Genomic DNA, 25367 nt, shown 5'->3' with positions numbered 1-25367 from the left:
GATAGATACCAAGAGAATACTGCAAATAATAACAACAAAAATTCAGGAGTTAGTATGAGTGCCAGAAGGTGCATTTTTAAACCTGTGACCGAGCTGCAGGAGTGAACTGAAAACAACGAAGATAGATGCCATTACTAACTGGGCAGAGGAAGGAAATCCACTTGCCAGAAATTGGCATGGTCTTCTACTTATTAGGTATACTTCTGATATTACCTATTCCATTGTGAAAAATATGTTTTAGAGTTTCATTTTATTGAAGAATGCTGTTGTTCCTATAATTTGCTTCTCTCCTCAAACTGGAAAGAGACTTGCTCTGATGATTCTTTTCTACTCAAGCATTGAAAAGTGGAATCAGGCTGCATTCCTCTGTTTTTGCCGTGTCTAAGAATGTCTGAAATAAGACATCCATATACATCCATTTGTCAAATATTTTCATTTGTAATTTACTCTTTTTTTCCTCTTAAATTGTACTTGCAAATGGATTACATGGTATTGTTAGATGGCTCTTACCACAGTCATTTTAATGAGTTTTTAATAGCTTGTCAACTCTTGATTATTATGCTGGAAATAAGTCATAACCACGTTCTTTGATACTTTCTGCTTAGGTTTTGCCTGTGTTGAAGGTGGCCCGTCCAGTGAGACAGAAAATACTTCACAGCTCAGGGAACCTGATTTGAAACATATATCACAACCCCTTAGCAGTTGGAGAGAGAAATGCTGCAGTTAATTTATTATGCTGCCAAATTCTTATTAACAAAATAGCCTCTGTGAATTAAAAGGAAAAAAGCCTGGTTCAGTGAACAGAGCATCTGATCTTTGCAAGCAGTCATGACAGTCTTGTTAACAACTATAGATTTCTCTTTCAGTAGGCAAGTCATCAAACGGAAAGGGAAAGGCCAAGTTTCATTGAGGTCTGTTCCTTAGAGGTCACTCCTTGTAATCACAGAATAGAAACCTTTCAAAGCTCTCTTCCTTTCTCCACTATATATCCAAGCTGGTTAGTTAAAATACATGATGCTGTCTGGGCTGGATATCTGTTTAAAAGGAATGGTCTTTTAAAGCAAGATCCCTAGAGAAAATGTTGAAAGTATTCTAGTCTTTTGATCTTGGCATGCTTCCTCACTCTGACTGGGGAAGACACCATCTTCTGATGTGGTTACAGAATGCTCGAAGCAGAATTTCTACCAAGGCTGGTAGAAAACATCATGAATCACACCAGACACTATTTACAAAACTTGGGAGCATATCACACATGTACCGCACTTTCTTATACTTTTATTGTCATAGAAATGTTGGTTGGAAGGGACTTCTAGAGGTTATCAAGTCCAATCTCCTACCTGAAGCAGGACTAGTCCCAGCATAAATAAGGTCAGGTGTGTCTTCTTCTAGCCATGTCTGAAAACCTCTAAGGACAGATGTGTACAGCCACACTGGCAGTCTGTTCCTGTGCTGCAATAAGATTTTCCTGACATCTAATCTGCACTCCTCAAAGTGCAACTCATGGGCACTGCTGATTGTTCTGGCATTTGCCAATACCAGGATCCATTTTTCGGGGAGTTTGGGTCCCTTATCTTTGTAATGCTCCCCCAGGCAACTAGGGATACCACTCCACCTCCTCTTCTACACTTCTCTCCTTGTCTCCAAATGAAAAGATCCCAGCCCCCTCAACCCCTGCTCTCTGGTCAGGTGCTTTAGGACCATTCACAGGACTCTGCTTGACACTTTCCAATATCTCAACAACCTTTTTGGACCCGCCACTGGACATGGACTCTAAATGTTCTCTCCAAGACTGGAGTGTCCTGGACAGTTCTTCTGGACTTTTTAAAAGATGGGCATGAAAGTAATCTCTTCTCTATTGCAAATCATTGTGAAAACACCCCAGCAGCTACATAATAATATGTCTTTATAACCACATGCATCTAATTATATTTTTTAGATCAGTGATGTTTAGCACTGTTTCACAGCCATTTAGTAAATGAACTTTTTTTTTCCAACCTCTTAGACTCCAGAGACTTAAGCACTTGACAGGAGACAGAAATGTTATCAAATCTGAAGTATTACCAAATATGTGCGAGAGAGCTGGTAGGGTAGCTACCTGCATTTCTTTTCAAGAGCTCATTTGATCTTATCTCAGGTATTTCTTTGTCTATTATGGATGTAGAATATCACATCATTTGTGACAAAAATTTCACTATTTTAGGAAGAGTTTCTTTTTCTTTGGTTCTGGTAAAGACAACAGACATTGCTTATTCTTGACTAGGCTAATGAAAATAGTTTCATTGCTTTTACATGAAGTTAGAGAGAGCTTTCTGCGAGCATTTGTATTGCTGACAAACAGTTTCACTGCATGCCGCAAGGTTCAGCCTCAGATCTTTGTCTGTTCTGGGGGGATATGTGTGTCATAGTATTGAGTTTTCTGGATGATAGAGTAGGCAGGATGTGGGGCAGGGAAAAGGTTATGTAAAAAATAGATCACAATGAAAGAAGAAAAAAATAATTTCATGTTCTTACTGAACACTAGAAAATAGTATTTCCTTGAGAAAGAGTAGGTGAAAGAAGGTAATCTCATTTAGGGAGCACAGTGTACTCAGCAGGACTTTTACAGTACCAGTAGCATTCTTTGCAGCTGAGAAACAAGGAGGAATAAAGCTATCCCCCTGTCGCAGTCCTTGCTGGTGTCTCTTCAGTGCTCCATGGTTTGCAGTAAGCAGATCGACCAAACCTTGCAAATTAAAAATTCATGCTAAAACATGTTTCATGACCTACCACTGAAAGAAAAGGACATTACTGGTGAAATGCTTGAACTGGGCACTGTACAACATAAGGTGTTTCTCTTTCACACTTTAGAACATAGCAGAGGTTCTGATATTGCAATGTTTTAAAAAGATTAAAAAACCCAAGAGCCTGAATTCCTCTCTTCTACCACCCAGTATATTGCAGGTTCAAGTTTTGTCACAAAGCATACATAATATTTTCCTATGTATAAAGACAAGCCTTGAAAGATGGCAATACAGACAATAAATCCTGCGGTGGCTTGTATGCTTGGAGAACTCTTACAAATTCAGTGCTATAGATGGGCAGGGAAGGGAGCCTAGGGGAGCAAGCTATGAGGTGTCAGGGAGAAGAATCTTCCAGGTAAATAAACATCTGTTTGTATTAGCTCTACCTGCACAATCACTGTTGCTGGATCACCACCCTGTTGTTTCCACTGTGCATTTAGGTGCGTGGAAACAGAGCACACGTTTTGCCAAGAAACACAGTCACTTGCATTTCTGATTGAATTTTCTGGAGAAGCACCTATGAAGATAGAGGCTGCAGTTTTCATAAACCATCAGAAATATCTCAGTACTCCAGATGTCTTCATACATAATCTATTTAGTAAACTACTCAATACGTTAAAAATGCAGGAACTGATCTAGCCTGAGAGCTGATGAATAGTGCATTCCTGCTAAGTAACACAGAAGAAGAGAATTACATTATAATTTCTTTTAGGTCCTTCCCACCCCTAAATTTGCATGTTCTTTCTTCTGTTCCATGCACTGAGGCATAGAGATTACGATAACTGTTTGCTAATCTTTTCAGAAAATGATCCTCAATAGCAAAATATATGAAAGAAAGGTTTAAATGTGCAACCAAAAAGAAAGCATTTGGGAGTGAAGATAACTTTTGGATATTAAAAATATGATTTGAAGTAAAAATTTCTCAGAATGTATCACTATCCAAGGTTAGAAAGGTATACAGTGTGCTTACAGAGGCAGAAAGGCTTAAGTGTTTTGTCTTTCATCTCCCATACTTATTCCTATTAAGGTCCTTTGGTCAAGAGTGAGAACAAAGTGATTCATTTCTCTTCCACAGGTGAAATTCTGACTCTTCTAAAAATTAAGCTAAAGATATGATTGGTTTCAGGGATTGTATCTATGCCACAGGGTGTAACCTACTCTGTGCAACATCCTCTGCAATACTCACCCTGGTATGTGCTAAGGACCCATGGCCCTCACCCTGAGGGAGCCCAGCTGTGTAACCTTGGCTTGGACTTCTAAGGAAATTGTTAAGACATGAGGGAACTGTGTGACTCTCTGCAGAGCCATAAGAAAAGTAAAATGTCAAACAGCTAGGTTTTGTAAGAAAATGATTATGAATCAAGAATAAGAGTAGAAACGCTAGAATGCAGAGGTATGGAATGCTAAAGGAGAGAACACACAGTTGGTGGAAGATGGCAACCCAGCAGCATCAAGGATTTTTTTCTGGGGCAAGTGGAGCCTGCCCATGCTCCTGACTGATACCTGCCTGACCAGCAGAAGTCCCTGGGAGTACCGCTGGAAACAGTGAACATGCTAATGCTTAGCCTAGTAGCTCATTAAATCTCAGCTGTCTTTTATTCACATTTGGTAATCATTCCTGTTTGCATCAAAGCTGTATATGTCTTACCTGCAGAATCTTTTTGTGTGAGCTAAAGGTGTTTGAATAAAATGACCCAAAAAAGGAAGTCTGTAAGGACATGAAAATTCTCAGTATCACTATGGTCCTGCTCCTTAGTTGTCTTGTTCATCCTGTCTGAAAATGGAGCAGGGGAATCATCATTCAGCTGAAACAAGTACCTGAACCCAGAAATGGTAACCTATTCCTTCAGGTTAGACATAGCCTATGGCAAAAAATAGCAGTGTCATGTACCAACAGCCAGCCTTTCCATCCTGAGATACCTCCTACAATTGCTTGCTGGTGAAACTGTTTCACCCTTACAAATCGCAGGTAACTACTCCTCTGCTGTGATTAAAATGGTTACGATCTCAGCTGCAGTAAAGTTATGAGATACTTAATTTTGATAGCATGTTTGAGAATAATCTGTATTTTAATATTATCATCTATAATGATACTGTATTCTTTCAATATTACATCTTGGCAGATTAATTCCCCTTTCTGGTGCTTTCTCTGCCATTAACTGTGAATGAACTGTTAAAACTTTTGGAATGTGTTCCATTAGTGCACATTCATTATTCAACAGATAAAATTCATTGCCTACTCTTCAACTAGCAATGAGACAAAACAACTGTTAAACTGAATTAGAAAAGCTTAAAGTTTTAAAGTTCAGGTCCTAACTGGCTTTTAGAAAGCGTGAGAAGCTGGCCTTGCCCACTCATTTTTGGAATTAACCGAAACAAAAGCAACTTGAACATAATTCATGCTAGAGGTAAAAGTTTAAATGGAAAGAGACCTGAGCCTTCTCATGGTGTCACTGAGAGTCCTTTCGAAAAAAGAGTGAGGAAAGATATAGAAGCAAATTACTGGATATCTGATAATTGTTTAAACACACACACAAAAACCTCTAGTCTCTCTAGTATACTTGCTTGAATTTCTGGCCATGAAATAGGTTACAACAGACTCAATATTCTAGGGACAGACAGGGCTCCAGCGGAGCACTGTGCAAAACATGCACAATGAACTTTGAGAAATTAGCCTTTAGTGACAGAAGACAACTTGTAAGCAGTTTCTAGCACCATTCCTACTCTACTTCTTTATAAATTGCCCCCTGAGGAGCCATACTAACCTAGATTTTTTAAACCCTTGAGAAATACAAAATGTTAAATACCAGCACATATTGAAAACTGATGACAGTTAAATACATTTCCAAAAAACATGATATGAAAGAATTAACTATTTTGAAAATGTTTGAATTACGTATGTGGTGACCAGTATTACCCCATGACCTCTGCTGTTAATTTTTCTTATTGTGCATAGTTTGTGTTTCACATACCATAGATGACTGTCATGAAGAATGCAGTTCTTTAAATGATACTATTTTCAAAGTAGTCTGTTTCAAAATTGTAGCAATTTTATTATCTGTAACTATATATAGTTGGTCTTTATATATAATATCTAAACATCCCTGCAACTTAATTCTTCTATTGCTCAGGCTGGAAGTTGTTGGCTGTTCTGTAAAACACACTGTCAGTTTCTGTTCTCAGTAATGACAGACCATTTCATTTGGTGTTTGGAAAACCAAGCTGTGACCTGTAGAACTTCTTATAAAATTGGCCCCATCTCTGATAGAGCTGTGATGATTTTGAAGCTACTTACTCACTTTAGTAACTCCCTTATTTCAGTATCATTACCATCTAGCAACTTTAGAGGAATCACAGAAGGTACTGACTTGTGACCTGTAAGGCTGTAGCTAATGCCATTAGTGCTATAGATAAAATGATACAAAGAGCTACAACCTGTTCTGGTAGCAGCTGTTTCAGTGAAAGAGATGTGAAAACTTCAGCAATCCTCATGTTTCATTTCAAATTGCAGCAGGAAATTGTGGGTTTGCAAGAAAAAATAAAATAATGCAATTGCTATAGAGGAAGATTTACTCTGTCTTGAATTTTGATAAAGAGCTGAGAAAAGTAATATAAAAAAGCTGATTCTCTACCAATCTGAAATACTTAATGAATTCACAAATTCAGGATTTGGAAAATCTTTGTAGTGTTGTTTGAGAAAATTGAGAATCCTAGAAAAAGTTAAGACCCCCTAGAGATGTTTTTCTTATTTACAGAGTCATTATGCTCTATTATGGCAGCTTAATGGATTTATCATAATTGAACAGATACTACCTGGCAATTTATCTTTAAAAACCTCGTAATTCCAGTGGTCTTTACACTTGTCATGGAGTGTCCATATACTCTTGAAAAACAGTTACTGAAGCTCATCTTATACAGCCAACTTTAAGGTCTGGCAACTGATGGAGAGTCAACCCATAAATAGAATCATAGAATAGTTTAGGTTGGAAAAGACCATTAAGACAGTTGAGTCCAACAGTTAACCTAGCACTGTCAAGTCCATCCCTAAACCATGTCCCAAAGTGTCACATCTACACGTCTTTTATATACCTCCAGGAATGGTGACTCCACCACTTTACTGGCCTGCCTGTTCCAGTCCTTGACAACCCTTTTGGTGAAGAAATGTTTCCTAATATCCAATCTGAACTGCCTCTGGCACAACTTGAGGCCATTTCCTCTTGTCCTATCACTTGTTACTTGGGAGAAGAGGCCAACCCCCACCTTGCTACAACCTCCATTCAGGTAGTTGTAGAGATCAATAAGGTCCCCCTCAGCTTCCTTTTCTCCAGGCTAAACAAACCCAATTCCCTCAGCTGCTCCTCATAAGACTTGTGCTTTAAACCCTTCACCAGTTTCATTGCCTTTCTCTGAACACACTCCAGCACCTCAACATCTTTCTTGTACTGTCGGGCCCAGAACTGAACACAGTATTTGAGGTGTGGACTCACCACTGCTGAGTACAGGAGGACAATCGCTTCCTTGGTCCTGCCGGCCACACTATTGCTGATACACGCCAGGATGCTCTTGGCCTTCTTGGCCACCTGGGCACACTGCTGGCTCACATTCATCTGGCTGTCGAACACCACCCTTGTAGATAAAGGCAATAAAAACAAAAGGAAAACCAATATATTTCTACACATCATTGCTGTCAATGGGTTTGTCATATCTAACAGATCAAATAACAGATAATATCCTTGCTTGGAGCTGAGTAAATCATAGTGTGATATACTGTCCACTGAAGTAATGTGAGAGACTTTACTGACTTTTACAGCCTCTAGGTCAGTATTTTATTTAACAACTCAATAGCTATCTAAATAGTACAATAATAAATATACTTGAATCATGACTAGAAAGTATTACCAAAAGAGATTGCAAGCTTAAGTTAGGTAGATGAGCCCTCTCCTATATTTGAAAACTGCCCAATTTTTAAATTAGTGTTCATTTTACCAAATTGAAGTTCCTTTTGAATGGGTAATATTTGGATATAAAGCCAGGGAAAATTGTGCAGCTATTGCTTTTGCATATCTGGATACCTACCTGAAAGCTATTGCTGTGGGTTTGTACAACTGGGACAGAAAAACCCCCCCAAAAATAAGGCACAAAGTTAATGATTAATACAGTCAAAGGAACACTAACAAGCAAAATAATATTAAACAGATGGTTATTCTTTTCTACTGAATAGCTGCTAAAGATATTTTCCAGTGAGAGTCACCCCAAAGAATTAACCAATCAAGCATGTTGTTTTATATAACCAGGTAATTTACTTCTCAAACATTTTGTTAACTATGTGTTCCCTCATCAACATTTTAGTTGGCTAAATAACTATTTATATAACTTCTACATGAAGATCATTAAAACAGTTCTATTGGCACAGCCTAACCTTGCAGTCTTCTTACCAAAATACCTTTGTGGCAAAACAATCGCATCTCTTCACTCCCCTCCTCAGAAAGTTCTATTAGTCCGCCTTGATTATCCTATCTGTAATATGTACACTGAATAGTCCCAAGTTACTAGACTTCACACCTTTAGCATGGCCAACCATATATATCCTTTCAGCTTTGTTGATAACATTTGGTGTCACTTTCAAAGGCTGAATTAAATCTGGTGTCTGTCAGACTTCCACAGATAATGTAGCTGAACTATCTCTTACTTTTGAAGGACAAACAATAATTCTCAGCTAATTACTCTCTGTTCTAACACCTCTGAATCACAGCTAATGGCAAATGAATTGATGGAAAAATACAGGACAGGATATTTTTTCCCGCATTGGCATCCAATGCCACTTTAAATGCCATGGGTATCCTACCTGGCACACAGCTGCCACTGCAGAAGGGTGTAGGTCTCCCATATGTTATATGTCATACCTGCCAGCTCCTTGTAGATGTCTTAGACACTCAAGCGAATCTAAAATGTCACTGGATACCTCAGTTTCACCATTCATTTAACTTTGGTATCAGAAAAACCACAAAAAAGTGGACAAAGCACCTTTCTAATTTAATGATGCACCTTTCCAATTTAATGATACATTTCTGGCCATCAACTAGGTTTTTTAATACTAAACTTCAGAATTTCTACACGTTTTCAGAGTGCCGTGTGAGGTGTCAGTTGTGAAACCTATCAGAACTAATGTTATTGTCTGTTTAATTGCATACACAGTATTTTGAAACTATATGCACTGACACTTCATGGTACAATAACTCCAAAAATCCCAACATGTTCTAGGGTTTAGATGCCATTATTCTGCCAGAGCAATGACTGGAAGATATAATAAAGAAGGATTTCAAATTCTAAGGAGGCAGAGCTGGTTTCTAGGAAGATACATCAGAAATCCATGCAATCCCTAAGGTATGATTGTAGGCTAGAAATTAGGATGGAAACAATAAATATATGTATAGATATATATGATGCATTTCTCCATTTCCATTTATCTGCAGTGGGACTTAAATAGAGTAATCATACACAGGCAATATTAATCTTACTGAAATCAATCTTCCTGTATGGAAACAAAATATAACATAAGTGAACTGGGACATGAGGCAGTGGCTCCATATGAAGCATGACTTGAGAAGCTAGGTCTCGTCCATACAAGAGAGAAAGGTGGAAAAGGTGAACATGATAAAAGGTCGTTCCAAACCCGAGGAAAATCCAATGGAACTTGCAAGAAACTTGACATGACAGCAGCAATCTTTGTGGAGTCACAACACCATTTGCTACCAAATCTGTGTGACAGGGACACCACGTGTACAAGGCTGTCAGGGACTGCTCAGGTACCCTCCTCGTTGCTGCTGCTGTCCCTGGAAGCTCCTGCAGAATTGTACTATAGCACAAAGGTCTCATAGTCACAAGTACATTTATTTCAAAATTACTTTTGTACTTCTCTTTGTCTACAAGCCAATATGGGTTGCAGTGTGGAGTGCACATGTTTGATGAGAGAACTTGAATTCTCATTCAGTTGGAAGAGATAACATAGATAAACAGAATGGGTTTGGAGCCATGATATGAGAGTCAACATCCCTCTCAGACAGCAAAGAATATTGTGCATTTGGTCATGCCTTGAACCCAACAAAACAGAAGGGCCCAGGTTCAGGTGAAAATTACGTGAAAATTAATGACATCAAAGTACATAATTGCTTGTTTTCCTCTGTAGGGGCTGCCTCATCATTTTAAGAATTTAAAGCACAGAAGTGTCTGCATCAATCCAAAATTGCTTACATTTCCATAAGTCTACATTGTATCTTAGACTTCTTCTACAAATTCATGTACACTTGTGAATCGAGTCACCCGGCTCATTGAAATCAGTTCTGTTGAATTCAGTGGGATGCCTCTTGTACCAAGAGACAGTTTTGACTCTGTGACTCCCCTGCTCCCAGACACAGGTAGAAATTGACCTTTTAATTACCTTTGTAAGCTTCTGGTTTATATATCTAAAATGATGGTAATTTAGAGTAGGAGCCATTTTTGGCATTTTAAGATCGGTTATGACAAGCAAGTTTATGAAATGGTGAGTGCAGTGAAGTAAAGGTCTTATTCAGGCCTTGCTAAAATAAAAATTCTGCATCCAAAATTCAATCTTCACACTTTTCTTTGAAACTTTCTGTTTTGATAAAAAAAAATTAAAAGTTTCATTCATCAGTAAAAAGAAGGGACACATTTACCAGAAATATTTTCCATTATTTCCCACTGTAACTGGAAGATCGTCTTTCATTTAATAGCTGCTACAGATTGTTGCCAGTAACATATGTAAGTGGGGTTTTCTTTTGGGTAATTTAGTAGCATGTAGGGCTTCGAGGCATACAGCTTCCTTCCTGTCATTCCCCATGATGATTTTAACCTAAAACTATTTAGTCAGCAGACATACAAATAGCTCTTTCTGCTTTAACAGTATCTATTAGAACACTTGTGAAACAATTATAGGAAAAGCTGTTTCATGCCCTAAAGTTTGCCCAGTAGCAAGTCTCTGTTCTCTATGTGCTACTGCCTGCACGCGGGTCACCTGTGAGAAAACACTTAGTCTGGCCCAAACAGAAAGCTAACAAAATTGTTAACAGGGAAGAGGCTGCTACTTCTCCAGTCGTGGCAGAGACTTCAGAGGGGGACGTGAGCTGAAAGTTCATTTTTGCTGGAGACAGAAGAGTCCTTGCTTTGACACCAGTGTCAATCAAGAGTGAAGGGGCTCTAACCAATTCTGATTAAGCTTCAAGTTCTTTACAGGCTCTGAATAAATCATAGGAAAAAGCATTTGATGCTGTAAGCTTGCTGAGGAAGTTTAATCATGGGCTATTCACAGCAATTTCAGAAACATACCACTTCCCAGCTACCTGTATTTGCCATACCTTCTACACCTAAAACCACATCTAGACCTACTGCAAGTGACTGTCGCCTTTTCCATCTGAATCCCAGCAGGCTCTGCTGGTTCCCCTCCCACGGCACCCTGGTACCCTAGCCTGCTGGGGACTACTGGCTGTGGATGCCACAGCAATCCAAGAGCAGAGGAATTGTCACAGCAGCCAGCTCCTTGGGCTTGATGCTCTACACCAAGGCAGCACATCTCCAGCAGAGCACGAATCTCAACACAAGTGCTTCCCTTGCAACACCATGAAGTCAGCCCTTAAGACCAGCAGCATTTCTCAGTCTGTCTTAGAGTTTTTTAGTTTATCTCTTGCCCAAACACACCATGAAGAAAGGGGTCCAGTGTCACAGAGGATCCTAAATTCATTGAAAAAAGGGGGTTTGGTTCTATGTTGAAGCAGGAGCACTCCATCCTGCCCACATGTCCACTAGCAGTAATTAACATGGTTGTGGCTTGTTGCCCACACATCAGTCCAACATAGCTGCTATGCATACTTGCTAAAAGCTGCCTTAGTCAGGTCAGTGTATTAAGCCAGCCTCACCTCCCATGTTCTTCATTTTCTTTTCACAGGCAAGGGTCAGAAGGAAGAGGAAGAGTACCACAGCTTTCTGCCCTGGAAAAAAGCAAGGCAAAAGTTGTCTGCTTTTCCCTTTATCATCTATCAGGGTAAGGCTAATTAGGTTGCTGAAGAGATGCTTTCCAGAGCAGCTGCAACTGAGAGACCACAACCTTGGAGATACAGTCAGTCAGTCAGCCAGCCATGAGAGCCTTCTTCCACATGGGCCTAAAATCTCTGAATACATTTGCATATCTCCTCTCATCACATCAACAGCTCCAGCTGAGATCCATTCCCTCTGGACAATTTCACAGGAGGTAGTAATGTTCCCTGTGCCTGCAGATACAGATACCCCTAGGTCAGTTGTTGTTTGATGTTTGTTGCACTAAAGATGTCTAGAACTGAATTGCTGGAGATTCTCAAGCTCTGATTATGCTTGACCCATGTGTTGCTAAAACTGGCTATCTGCAAACCAAACTTGAAATCTGGGTGGAGGTCAGAGACAGTGGGTTGCAGCTACACTTATTTGGACCTAACAGTACCCCGCTCCTGGATTTCAGCAGATAAATACATGTAGCACACCACTGAATCATGCTGTCTGCAAGTTGGAGGTGGCTGACTTGCCTACGATCATGCTACGTTTCATTGCAAAGACAATTATGCTCTTTTACTCTGAGTTGGGGGAAAACCTGTGCTACAAAACCTGCACCTGCACCTTGTGAAAGCTAATAGAGCTAAAAGTTCATGCCTTTTAGTCTGGAAACTCCTGTAGTATCAGCTATGAGAGGAACCACTCCATGCATGTGACAGGCACCTGAGGATATAAGCATGGCTGTGCCTCCATCCAGAACCCAGTGCTAGACAAAGCAGCTGAAACAATGGTCCTGAAGGTTTGCTGAAACATCCAATGCCCAGAGAAAGCTACTGCTGAGATTCCTTCTTCCTCCACAGGAGCCAGTAAAACAACAGAACTTCTCTTGTATTTAATTGCCCTGTAGTTTTTGACAGACCTGCATCTTATAATTGGTAATATAATGCAAGAAATAACATTCTATTTGCAGCATTCAACAATTTTATTATTCTCATAAGACAGCTGAAAAAATCCAGACAGGGGAAGATAAAGTTATTCTGCCCATGGGCAGCTAGCAAATTGATGGCTATGGCAGAGATAGTAACCATGTCTGCTAGTTCACAAGCATTATCCTCTGTTAGGGGTCATGATGCCTTCTTAGCTAAGTGGTGTTATTAAAATTAGAGGTGTGTAACAGGAGTAAATGATAACTTATCTATATAATATGGCTGAAAACCAGTGTGTTTGGAAGCCCTTATTCTCAGGTGAGGACCATTAGTGAAGTCCTACTTACTGCAGGGAGAGTCTAGTGAAAGAAATCACTCAAGTATCCTGTCCTCCCTCACTCATTTTGCCTTTTAATTTTATCTGTAGATTGCATTAATTTTTAATTGCTAACATAATTTCCCTTATTGGTTTTGAGATGATGAATTACATGTTACCAATCCTTACTTGTTGCAAGGGCTAATGTTCCTGGGTTTAGTCCTTAATAAAATTATTTGATGATAACGTAATTTTTCATGGAGCCACCATCTATTAAGTATTTCCTGCTTTTAAAAAGGATCTTCTTTAACTTAGTATACAGGAAAGAGCCAGAGTTACAAGAGGTGTCTTTCTAATCAAAATTACATTTACTCTGAAAGTTAACACAGTCTAAATTCTGATCTAAATCAGAACCTTTTCAAGGTAGCTTATGTATTGAGCCAAGTCCTGCCCTTCTCCATCAGCGAGAATGCATGAGCAGGATTCCTGTACCTCCTTCAGTCACCATGCATTGTATTTTGCTGGGATTAGGGCTAGAGTTTGCTGTCTTTCCCCTTGCCCTGAAAGTTATTGGAGTCTATTTTCCTGGTTAACTTCACACAATATTAACATATACATCTGTATTCCGCTTTCTGCTTCCCAGCATCATAAGTATCAGAGAGCTGCTGCAGCCAGGTAGGACCCAAGTAACCTGTTAAATAAATACTTGTGATGTGTTGGAGAAACAGCAGCGAGGGTTTAGAGTTCATCTTGAGTGTCTGGAGCTTCCTACAATAATGATATTGTTTCGGCTCAGCAGGTGGATTTGTGGTGGACTCCAAGTGGATATTTTGCCACTGTTTATGTGTGACAACTGAAGTGCGCTAAACTTGTAGCTGCCATTATATCCAATCAACTATCTGCAGTTCCAAGGGACCTTGTGCAAAACATGCTGAAAACCACGATACCCTGGCTGCATTGGTGGTATTAACTAAAATACTTGAATAAAACTTACCTACTTGTCTAAATTCACCTCTTGCAATTCACCTAGTGCAATTTCACCTCTTGATTACAATACATGAGTACTCTATTCCCAGTGAATGAAGAAAACTTGGACAGGTCTTGCGTCATGTAAATCAGAGTTGCAAAAGCATTTTCCCACCATTGAGACTCTTAGGATATCGACCTTTACCTGATCTTATTTCATACAGACTGGAGGAAGGAAAAATTTAAAGAAAACATATTTCAGTTGTGGGGTTAGAGGGACAGTGGGCTGGTTCATAATTTGTGCATCTTTTTGTGCATCGTCTTCAATGTACAACTTCTCTTATGAGTTTTAATTTTCTGATTGTTTTTCACCCATGCTTGTAAATTGTTTTTAAAAAGTCCTAATTCCACTGACCTACTCCACTACTTATGTATTCCAAAGAACCTAAGAGATATTTCTGATCCATAGAAAAACATTATACCTGGGAGTGATGCCCGTAGTTCCTTCCCTCTCTTTATTGTGGGTGTGAAATACATTTCCTGTCTGTTTGTTGCTGTAGTTCCCACTTTATATTTGAAACAGTTGCAGATTGCAGATTGACAGAAATCATAGATATTTGAACAATTTTAAGAAGAAAGGCAAAATTTATGCAAAACTACAAAAACTTTAGCCTCTCCAGTACAGAGGACCAGCCACTTATTTTGTATGCATGGTATTCCCTTGTGGAAGTGTTCTATACCATCAGATATGATATATTGTTTCCTTAAATATTTTCAGTTAATACACTGGAAGGTATTGCTGCAGGGATTGTGGCTGTAATTCTTTACCAAGGAAGAAAAAGCATAGAATGAAAATGAGTACTTGTTCTTGATCATTTTCCTGCTTTAGGCTACTAATTTTTGCTATGTACGCTTATTACCTGTTTTAAAAAGAACAGAATCACAAAAAGAAAAAATCATTCTTGTCTCTTGTGTTCCTTTCAATCATGTTCCTGCTTACTCCCTCTTTCCCTGACTAGCCATCCCACTTTATGCATGAAAAGGTGTTCAGCTGCTGACAGGAATCAGTAATGCGTTGTGTTGCTAGGGCAGCTCTGCACAGCTCTGCCCTGGTCTCTTTTTCTAAAGATAGCCTGGTGCTGATATCAAAATCCACTGCCTGTTATTCTTTTAAAATGTCATTCACAATAACTACGTTCTGAATATTTATATTCTGAAAGTTTTCTTCCTTTGATTTGATTGCCAAAAAAATGACCATTTGCCCTTTACTTCTATCATGCTGGCTTAATTAAGCTTCTGTTAAAAGATGAATCTGGATTTGAACAGAAAATCAGCCAACGAACTGGAACAAGTAACTGCGCCGAGTTTTCTGACAATAGAACCTAGACTTTACTAAAAGAAGTTATTCTACATTTAATCACTAACTCGGCATATACTGAAATGCCTGTCAAGAAACTGTCTTTTTATGTTCTGTAGCAGCTGTGCTATATTTCCGTGTATAATGGGGTTCATCCTGCTGAGATGAATCTGCAATGTTACTCTTGGAGGCTCATGGAAAGTAAAACTTAACCAGCATTGATCTGCAGTGCTAAAGTAGTCCCAGTGTTGACAGAGGAAGTTATCTTTCACAAAGGCAAAGGTGAAGTGAGTTTCTTCAATCTGAATAAATTTGTGTGATGCTGTGCAGACCTCCTCCCTGTTAAAAATGAATAAATATTCCCTTCTAGGGTGACTTGATCACCTGATAGTACTTCAAAATGAATGACTTCTTTACTCCAAATCACCTAGTATATAAGCCTAGGAGAGCAGATTTTACATATGACATGGTTTTAGTTTGTTGGAAGTATAAATAATTGTAATAATAAATTGCACCAACCTTTCAGCTACAGGCAACAAGAACAACCACAGCAAAGAAAAATAAGAGCAGCAGAAAGTAAATATTATTTGTCAACATTGAAAAGGCTTAAGAATGTTGAAAAATTATAACCCAGTGCTGAACGATATCAAAATCATTAGACTGAGACTTTTTCCTCTAATCAGCCTAAAAGATTAGTTACCATTTAGTCAAAAATTCCATCTTATTTTACGGCAGTTCACATCTTTTTCTACTGTATTATACACAAGTATCAAATTCCTTTCCCACAGATTTCGAATCAGCATTTTCACCTTTATCCTTTATTCCAGCCTGTCTTTTGATCATGACATTTCTTGGGTGACAAGTGCTGGGGATACCATTCCACACTGTCTTCAAGAACTGACAGCTCCTCTTCAGTAACAGTCAGCAGGTTTATGTTTTGAAAACCAGACAGATCAGAGGTACGTATTTGAGTGACTTAGGCCAAGCAGCTTAGACCTATCTCACTTCTAGTGGTCTGGTTAGGTGAATGTTCTAAGGCTGTGATTCACATTAAAGACATTAAGGGCCAGGCCTTCTTCATGCAGGTACTGGGGTTTTGCGAACACTCAAAGGCTAGAGGACTCAGAAGGTAAAAAAATCTTGGTTTTCCAACTCCATTTTGTCTGATGTAAAATAAGGTTTCATAGAAATGAACAAAATTCTGCAATCACCAAGGACTGTTGTGCTAAGAGGAGGCAATCACAATATTTTTTGCTGGAGATGGGTAGCTTTCCATTTAATGATTGAATATGCATTGAGTCAGATTTAAAAAAAAAGCAAAAACCCAAAAACCCAGGAGACTATGCAAGGAAGAGATTGAGTCTGCATTTGACAGATAAATATAAAAAATATATGTTTTGTACATAAAAGGAGCCCGAGCGCTATGTAACTCTATTTTGTAAATAATTTGGATGGAAATTTGGACAAAGGATGGAAACTTGAAGAATATCTTCCCCGTAAAAACATCACAGTTACAGTCTGACTCTGAAGAAAGAAACAGATCCCTAGAGTAAAACCACAGTTAGTACATCTCCAGGAGCACACAGTAGCAAAATGTGAAGCTTGGGATAAGTATTTTGCTATTGCTCTTTAGCTGACTCACCTAGAAATAGTTGGGTACAAACCCAATTATAACATAAAATGTGTTTATATACAGCTTTGTGTATAAATTATTAGGCACCACTAGAAGTGATTCAGAAGAAAGTTCCTTTGGTGTGTCTTATTTGTGGTCTCATTGCAAACAGCATGCCTCATGAATAAGTCATGAAGCTGTATTGAAAAGCTGTTTTGAGCATTTGTTTGGTGAGATTACTTCAACTATATATGCACATGCATATGCCATTGCAGGAACACTAATACAGCATTATGCTTACCAAAGCCAAGAGAAAAGCATACATGCTAAGCAAACATAAAAATTCAAGAGTATCTATTGGAATGACAGTTTGTATTTGAATAAAGATTTTTGACCTTTCGTTTTTCTGAGCCATCAGTATTCTTTCCACCTGGATTTACTGAGTGGAGTGTTCTGTCACTGTTCCTTATGCAATATCATAATTTACTGTCAGACAAGCCTGTTTTTCTATCGTAGATGAAATCCCTGGCATTGCAAATGAAATCATGGCAGGTGAAATCCCTGCCATGCTATATGATCCTGTGACTTCATCATATATAGGAGGTAGAAACCTGAGTCTTGTGAAGTCAAGGGAGAAATACTGGTCAATTTCAGGGGGATCCAAAGAGCAATTTACTTCAGTGTTTGCTCTAGCAAAGCATACATTGTTAGAACAGCTATGGTAATGGGATATGCTGAGTTGTACTTATGTTTAAGCACCTGTTGCACCTTCACATATATTTCAGTACCTCTTCTGAGTCCCTTGTTTGAACCGTACACTGCCTTCTTCGAGGATGTGTCTGCAAATGTATTTTTAGTTTCTCATGTGATAGTGGGTCATAGAACCATAGCTGATTGAAACATGATAACTGTATGGCAGCAAAGAAATTATGATGATATCTCATGCATTATAAAGGATATTTACCAAACTATTTTACTTATTAGAGTGCACATTTTAACTAAAAAAAATAAATCCACTAAAAATGAAAGGTATGGAAGATCTGGACAATACTTTTCACTGATTAGGAAATTTAGAGGAAAAAATCATTTCAGGTGACCAAAGCTTTTGAGAATTTAGAGTAAATTTAACAAACAATTCTGGCCAGAGAGTAGGAATTTTTTTAAAAAAGTCTTGGGACTTTCTGCTTCAAATTTATTGAAACAATTTTTTTCATTTTGGAGATGTGTTATTTTGAAATGAATCTATATTAAATACAAAAATAGAAAAATCTGCACCCAAAAGTAAAACAATCTCTTGAGAATGAAATTGTTTCCTTTTAAGTTCAACAATGTATTTTGGGTCAACCTGAAACATTTTTTTGTCTTGTTATTTTTTTCATATTTCTGAGAGAAAAACACCACATAATTTGTTTTGTCTTGTTGGAGCATGTGATCACATCTTACACTTTCCCATGGGTTTTAATTGCTCATCCCTATGTTTCTTGAAAAAAAATGTTTCCTCTGCCATTATGGTTCAGCAACTGAATTGAGATCTGATTATTTCTAATTCTGCTGCAGCACCTCGGGCCAGTACAAAAGCAATCAGTGAAGCAGGCGTGTGAATGCCATGGAAACACAATTTTTCTGAACCATGAAAAATACAGAGTTCTTAGCAAGACTTGCAATTCTTCACAGTATCTTCATAACTATTTAATACTGTATCTCACATTTAAAATTTTACCAGATATTTTTCACAGGCTACATATAGGACATCTTCCACCACGGTAAAGTGGTTGCTCTGGGACAGATAGTGGTAGATGTGCTGTAGCATGCAGCAAGCTGGATGAAGAGTTCAAATCCTGAAAGAGAGGACTTACATAGAGAAGGCATTCACTAGGGTGCTAGGCAAATGTCTCTGTTGTTGTAAAAGCCACCTTTGTATCTCAGAGGTAATTCTAAGATAATTCTATTCCTGCAACACTGAAGTTGAAGCAGAATGTTTTATTTTATTTCCTCATATTGTAAATGGTGGTTTAAGCATTAATTGCCTGCTTTCTACTTCATCCCCAAAAATCCTTGACTTGCTTATTGAATTGGTTTCGTTGCACAGAGATGTGATGGAAAGTAGACATGGCAAAGGCTCAGCAGATTTCATGACATCTTGAAGACGTGAAAGATAAGAAATAATAGCAAGGTCCACATATATTTTCCATAACAAATCTGTTCTGAGTTCATGTTTTACTCATTTGCCTGCTGCAAAGTTCCTCAGAGATTTGTCATAATCTTATAAGCACTGAATAAATTCCCAATAATATTGATAAAGTTAGTCCAGTAAGGCAGGAGTGCCCCAACATCAATCAAAAGTCTAAGCATTTCTTTTGTACAGTGCATATGAACATGTGACTTGTTGCTGCATTTGCTATCTCCAGTCTAAGACGAAGCATTAGAATTGGAAAGGAAAGTTTTACTTAGTTTCCCTAGTGGGAACACAGTAACTTCAAGATCAAATATGTCAGTAGATTGTTCACATTTTCATGCACATTTGAAAGGGCCTGTGGTTTCTGAAGGGTCAACACAATGCTATAGACTGTCAGTGGTATCATACACAGTTAATTTCTTCCAGAACTCCTTTACCTTGTTGCAACAAAAGCACTATTATTCAACAGCATCTATAGCCTTATTTTTTGATATTATAATAATCCCAGATTTACACACAAATGTCACGTATAAAGATCACAATTCCTCCTTCTCCTATGGTGTTCAGCAGCATATTGTATTGCAAAGAGATAGCTCCTTGGTAATGACTATAAAAAATGTAGCACTGGTGTTTTCCTAAGAAAGTCCAGCCCTTAGACTGTGTGTATAGTACTCATCTGTAAACACATATCCCTATTGCAACATCTCATAATGAACAGAATATGACTAGAATGTGTATTAGCTGATTGTTAATCAATTAACCGAATGTCAGAGATGCCTGCAGGGATGCCCAGTAAGCCCAAGAAGCTGAACAGAGGAAGGACTTCTGTGCAGACCTAGCTTCAGGCTCATACATGAGGAGAAATACCCACAGAGAGACAAAAGAACAGGACATATTTAGGTAGGCAGAGCATAATTATCCAAAATGAGCTGCAGCCAAGGAACTAGGCAGAAAGAAGGCTATAGTGCTATGAAATCTGAGAATAAACACCGCTAAATAAGAAACAAGCTGTGAGACGCTCTATAAGCATTAAATCCTGCAGTTCGGTGCATAGGTCTGTGAAAGGCCTCATCTAGATTCCTCTTTGTTGTTGTTATCAGTAACGTTTTAAAAGATATTGGAGCTGTGCTGATCATCTTTAACTGTATTAAATTGTTATCATTATTTTTTCAAGCAAATACACTTCTCATTATAGTCAGTATGGTATTTATTGCTATTGCTAGCATATTTTTTTTATCTATAATCTAGATACCTAAACAGGATATTGTATCCTGTTTTATTTTGCTGCTTAATTATATTTAATAATGTTTCCCTTTCCTGACTTTCCCTCACTCCTAAATTGCTTCCTTCCAAGCCAGAGGCACATTTAATTTAACAGCTTTCATTCCCTGAATTTCTCTAGTAGTTGCCCTGTCCAATAAGGCTGTACTGTTCTCTTCCTTCTCCACAGTGTTACATGAAGATCACACGTTAAGCTTAGTGCTTTGGCATCATTTAAAGGAGCGTGACAGACAAGCAGGAAAAATGGGAGAGGCCAGCTTTCAGTGACACTCTGTTACAGAGCAATTCAAACTTTTCAAGACAGAAATAGTAAAGGGTAATTCACGGGAGGCTATCTGCAAACACGATCTGAGCTCTGCCCTCAAAGAAAAATCACTATCATTTTTACAGTAGACTGAGCTGGAGGACCCTTCAGCCTAGTCCTGACCTCCACTGTTGGAAGATCTGTAGAAGAGTCACAGTTGGACAGAAGCGGGCGCTGCAGGTCTGCCTCATACCAGTGGAGCATCTTCCTTTCAGATGCTCTTCGCAAGGAGTCAGCTTGATAATCCTAATGTAGAATGGGAAACGGTATCCACTGTGAGCAGGAGTGAGAGTGTGCTGTGCACTTGCTCCCATGCTCTTCTCCTCAAACAACAGTATTCGAACCTTTTCCCCCCATGCTCTAAGAGGAAAGATTTTCAAAAACTCGAACATCCTGCAGAAACACAGGAGAACTGCACTGTAAAGCAGCTTTTCCCAAGCCTTTTTTTGTAGTATGCATGAACAACTCGGCACAGCGTGGCCTGCTGTGCTAGTACCAACATGCCAGCACTGGGGAGTCACCAGTGCTATGGTCGGGTCTTGGTGCTGGCTGGTTGCTCTCCACCAGGAACTTTCTCTGCTGGAACTTCTTGTGAAGCACATCCTGCATCAAAATCAGAGGTGGTGGTGAGAGCCCCAGTATCTATAGTTACTGTAAAAATGTGACTCACCACATCAAGCCCTCTGGGCCATGACCTTCCTTGAAATGGTGCTAGCAGGGAAAAGCCACGGTGTGACAGAGAAGAAGCACTGCAGTCTAGGAGTTTGATTTTAGATGAAAGAATTTTGGATGAGCAGCTTTTGACAAGCCTGGTAAAACTGTATTGACTCAGTCCGTGATCTTTTATTCTTCTCACTGCCTTATGCAGACATAAGCATTGGAAACATGAAAACAGCAGCTAAACAAGGGTCCCAAGACTGTTCCTCTTAAATTAAAGAGTTTACTTTTCATTACTTATGTTTAGATAGCATTGCCATGCTATGACAGTGAACAGAAATGCTGTAAAACTTACCAGGTCTGAGAATTGTGGTGGAGTCTCAGCCTCTGGATTTAATGTGCAATAGTAACTTGCAGGGGATTGAGAATCAGGTCAGGTACCTCTTAATGTAAATGCCTGGAGTTTTCAACAGGTAAAATGAAGTCCAGTCACAGCAGCAGAAACAGGAGTGTAGAGCTGTCACTCATGATAAGAGTTGATTTAAATGCAATGCTATGATGGTAAGCACGCTTCTGGCCTCACACTTTCTAAAGAAGCTACTAATAAGGGGGGAATTTAAAAAAAATGATTATTTTTCCATACTTACTGCATCATTACTTTGCTTGGGACAGGATCTTTGTTTAACAGTAAACATAAAATGATACATTAGTGATCATAATACATAATCCACAAGCACAAATTCATGCTGAATGTGTTTTCTGCTGAAAGGCAGAAGCAGGTTTGGGGCTATGCCTGCTCTGTGATTCCTGTTCATTTCTCCAATTGACAAGCTGCAGAAGCAGGAACCTCACTTCCACTGGGATCAAGAGGATAACTCAGTGCCAACATTTTCTCTTGCCTTCCTTACACCATGCAAGAGCGCTGATCTGTCACAGTAAATAATCAGACTGATTCAGCTCCTGACAACATGATGATTACTTTGGAGAAATGACTAACTGAAGTGATTTGTGGGAATATCTTACTCAGCAGCAGCAGTTCAGGAGCATCGAGAAGAGAGTGCTTTGACTGATAAGGGAAGAAACACGATTTCAGGTGGGGGTCACAGACAAGGGATATTTTTCTTCTGGTTCTTACATGCTTCTTTTACACCTATACGTTGGATGATAATTGATCTGCTGCCATTAATACTTCTCAACAGCTAGGTTGAGCTTGTCTAAAGACATCAACATCAGAAACTTGTGGGGAGAAAAATGATGCTACTGTCTAGGGTGACATTAGCCCACATGAAAGCCAAGTTTTTTAATTTATCCTATATGTGTTCAGAACCATGTAGAGTATTTGCAGCTTTTCTGGGCTCAAAATATGAGCTCAAAGTTTATTCCATAGAATTAAAAAAGCCACAATATAAAGCAAAACCAAACCAAAACAAAATCAAACCAAAAGAATTTGCCTGATTGGTCACAGAGTCAGACTTTTACTATACACCTTAGCTTTTCAGAAGTAGAAACTTGGATGTGTCCATATCCCCTAAAGACATTACCTGACCTGCTTTACCTTGCTGCATGCTGATGCATTTTGATCAGTTCTGCAGCACAAGATAGGATCCTTCAAGTGCCACAGTAGCAAGAGATAGCTTGTGAAAAAGCTAATTCTGTCTAGACTTTAATGCTTCACAGTTTTATATCCTATCTTGCATAATAAGCCAGAAATGATGGACTGGGAATGAACAATGAAAATATGACCCCTGTGAAGTTAATGGTAAGCAGGGGTTGAAATTCCAGTCCATACCATAGCCCGTGCTTTTCTTCACTATGTCCCTTCCCTCAGCAATACTGGAAAGTGTTTACAGACGGCTTAGTTTCACCATCTGGAGCAGAACATGTTATGCAACGTTCAGATTTCACAATGTTTTTTATTATTACCCTGTCTTTGCAAAATTGTTATTATGACTTTCCAATAGCAAATAAAAGGTTCAGTCCTAGCAGGACAGGAGAGAGTTCTGCTTATTTAATTTGTAGAAATGGAACTGAAACATGCTAGGGTCAAAGATGAGGTGAGGCATGCAGCATCAAAAGGGGCCTATCAAATACCTCTCTGAATAAATGTCAGATAGATACAGCACAAGACAGACAGAAAATCGAGTTACTTTGGACTAAAATGTTATTTCATGAAGGCATCAACCTGCAGTTCTCCATCAAGTAAACAGGACAGGTTCTTGAAAAATTGCAAAGACTGAAGAGAGATTTTCAGTGTGAAAAGATTCCAAATACAACAGCTACAGACTGCATAAAACTTTCCCTTTTATTTCCTCAAGTTTTCAGCTTGGTAAATATTTCAAACTGAGAACTGCAACCTAGCTGTGAGGTGGTAAGTTGAAAAATGTAATTATCTCTTAATAAACACGTAAATTGTAAAAAGCATAAAAGGATTTGAACAGGTACACAAGTATCATTATTATCTTGGTTTTTTTCCTCATGAGAGCTGAGGGGCTGCAGAAGCTGTGTGCTATGAAGCAGAGAGTTCCTTTCAGCACGAGCAGCCAGTACGTGGTGGGTTCCTGGGCATTTACATTTAAGAAAACACTTAGCTAATGTGTTAGAGCATTTGAAAGGACAAATTCAGCCACAGATCCAAAACTTCAAAATTTGAGAGAAATCTGAATCAGAATTTGGATCTCAGTTTTACAGCTGATGCTCACTGAAACATGGAGCAAAAAACCAAAGCACTTTCCCTACCTGCAGAAAAAGCAGAAGGAGCAGAGTTGGCACTGGTTCCTTTGATGCAAGAAGCTCTCAGATCCAAGCTGTATAGTCACCAAAGCAGTGTAAATGTTATCAGTCCAAAACTTGGCAAAATCTGTCAGGTTTTTGTTCTCATTTCAGTCTTAACATGTAAATTGTATCTGAAAAGATTCTCAGCTCTTGGCCAGTATTTCAATGGAAACTGGTCAGCGAGAGACTGATTTGTGATTGTGCTTTGAAATTGCCATGCATTTGCATCTTATTCCTTTGCTTTTGACATGAAGGAGGTGAAACCTAGTGTTTTTACCTGGATTCTATTCAGACATTCTGTGGTTTTCAAGCCTGAAAGAAATGCAAAGCGGCAGATTCATAAGCTTTTGTGAGAACTTTTACACCATTGGAAATATATCACAATTATTAATATCTACCATGTTATATTTGTGGGAATTTTCTGGTACTGCAAATTCATGATTTCCTTAAAGAAAAAGAATTTGCTAATATTCAAATAGGTTTGAAATAGTTATAGTTCATAGTAAACCAAGCTGTAAGTCTAGTTTTCCTTTGCTTCAGCAGAAATCTGGGATCTGTCCTTTTCCACCTGGAAAAGACGAAAGCATACTCTGGTGGCATTAAAAATACCACATGTGACTGTTAGAAATATGTCCATAAAATGTATTTATTCTATTTAAATAAAATGTGCTGATTACTTTAAACAAGAAAACAGCAACAGACTGTAATTTACATATTTCTTTAATGATGCATGTTATACATTAAGATCTTATAAACCTTTATCATTAAGTAAGAGACTTAAACCCCCATTGGTTCATTAGCTGTTCTCTGTCCTCAGGATTCAGCAGGCATTTTTCACATCTATGTTCTAGAGTAGAAAAGTAGACAGTTATGGCAAAGGAAGCAGTAGGGAAATGGATCATTACCGATGCTGACCACCTACAATTCTGTTTCTCCAAAGTGTAGACACTTGTGGAGGTCTAGCCTGCGTGTAAGTTTTGTATACTTACAGTTTTATGAACACAGGAATTTTTCATTTATGGTTGCATTCAGACCTAGCTATTCACCCAAACAACTCTGCCTGCAGGATCTAAGCCAGCCCCTTTTAAGAGTAAAATCTGTACCTTTCTTCTTCCCCTCATGTTTTTGGTGTCCAAGTCACTTTCAGTCTTCTTAGAAGGTAAAGAAAGCCACAAGCTGCACAC

The 25367-nt window shown here is 38.7% G+C and overlaps 1 protein-coding gene across 2 annotated transcripts in view; it reads right to left on the bottom strand.

Moving 5' to 3' along the window:
• Positions 1–25367, bottom strand: part of MAP9 (microtubule associated protein 9) — a 155762-nt gene that overhangs the window by 14912 nt on the left and 115483 nt on the right. For both annotated transcript variants that reach the window (XR_003992268.1, XR_003992267.1), the window contains exon 13: positions 7268–7406. The gene's annotated coding sequence lies outside the window, so the exon portion shown is untranslated. The remainder of the gene's footprint in view (positions 1–7267; positions 7407–25367) is intronic.

Source organism: Strigops habroptila, chromosome 7 (assembly GCF_004027225.2).
Source record: "Strigops habroptila isolate Jane chromosome 7, bStrHab1.2.pri, whole genome shotgun sequence".
NCBI classification, from domain to species: domain Eukaryota; kingdom Metazoa; phylum Chordata; class Aves; order Psittaciformes; family Psittacidae; genus Strigops; species Strigops habroptila.
The sequence above is the reverse complement of the archived record's forward strand: the minus strand, read 5'-3'. Positions and strand labels throughout refer to the sequence as shown.